A 1,527-nucleotide genomic window follows, 5' to 3' on the forward strand; every position below is an offset into this window, starting at 1 on the left:
TAAGTGTAGTGTTATTCTTGTATTTATCATTACGGAATGAGCAGGTATGCCCATTGTATCTGCTTTTAAATGTATTTTCCGTAAGACCAACGTATGTTTCAACTTCATTATTGTCGTCCCTACTAATTGTAGCTTGGTATATTACGTTATTTGGTTTAATCCACCCTACAGTAGTAATGTAAAAACCAGAATTGGCCACGTATTCCTTCGAATTATAGATGATTGTTTCCCACAAAATCATGCATTAAGAAAGATTTTTAATAGGAACACTGTTAAGATAAGTTATAGCTGCATGCCTAATATTGGATCTATAATCTCTGCCCATAATAAAGCCATACTAAAAAATGACAAAGCAGAAGACAACTGCAAGCTATGCAATTGCCGAAACCATAACGAATGCCCACTATCTGGGAAATGTCTAAGTAGCAGCGTAGTATACCAAGCTACAATTAGTAGGGACGACAATAATGAAGTTGAAACATACATTGGTCTTACGGAAAATACATTTAAAAGTAGATACAACGGGCATACATGCTCATTCCGTAATGATAAATACAAGAATAACACTACACTTAGCCAATATGTTTGGAAGCTTAAAGAAGATAACATAAAGTACAAAATTAAATGGCGTATATTATCTAAATGTAAATCATATTCCAACTCTACCAAATGATGTAACCTTTGTATACAAGAGAAGTATTTTATTATATGTCAACCCGAACATTACGACAATATTTCGTGTCTAAATTCGATAAAACGGCAGTGAAGGTCGCCAAAAACCACTAAATTTGGTCATTTTCAGCTTCTTTTTGTAATAACTTCGCAAATACTTCATCGATTTTTTTGGGGAAAAGATAAAACTGATCGGAATTTAATAATCATTACAACAATTACAAATTTATAAGTGTAATGTTAACACCTTTATCGGACTTTTGATTTTTATCAAACCCACTCGTGTATTTTTTCAGCGTAAGAACAGTGAAATCTGCCGAAAGCTGATAATTATGTATGTTGTTTAGAATAAAAATTGAAAGTCCATATGAAAATGTTATGGCGTTTAATTTGTAGTTGTGGAACCCCCTAAATTACAAATGAACTGTTTCAAATCCGTTACGCGCTTGACTGATCACCCACAGTGTACCGTTACCCCATGAGGAAGCTTACCTTGAGGTCGAATTCAGGGAATAAAATTGCACTGCTAGCAAAATATTGTCGTAATGATTTGTACTCTGAATCAAAGGAACGAAGTATTCAGTTCATGTAGACATAGACGCAAGTTCTTGTTACGATATACTACTTAATCCTGCAGGCTTTCTTTTATCCATCTAAACAATAGAGACATAATCACTTGGTAATTAACATACTTTGTTCTGATAAACTGTCACAATCTATGTACTTTATTATTCCTTCACTCAGAGCCTAGCACCTGATGATTGAGGTACCCCTCATGAAACAGCCTGTAGTGCAATAAAATGTTGAGTCTTTAACCCAGTGTTACATGTTTTATTTGTCTATCTGCTCTGCTAT

The 1,527-nt window shown here is 34.1% G+C and overlaps 1 protein-coding gene across 1 annotated transcript in view; it reads left to right on the plus strand.

The window, feature by feature from the left end:
- Positions 1 to 1,527, plus strand: part of LOC117107799 (transmembrane protease serine 2-like) — a gene marked incomplete at its 5' end in the record, with an annotated part of 5,737 nt that overhangs the window by 2,083 nt on the left and 2,127 nt on the right. The window lies entirely within an intron of this gene.

This window comes from Anneissia japonica, unplaced genomic scaffold (assembly GCF_011630105.1).
Source record: "Anneissia japonica isolate Jap-2015-1 unplaced genomic scaffold, ASM1163010v1 scaffold5056_len19501_cov154, whole genome shotgun sequence".
Lineage (NCBI taxonomy): Eukaryota > Metazoa > Echinodermata > Crinoidea > Comatulida > Comatulidae > Anneissia > Anneissia japonica.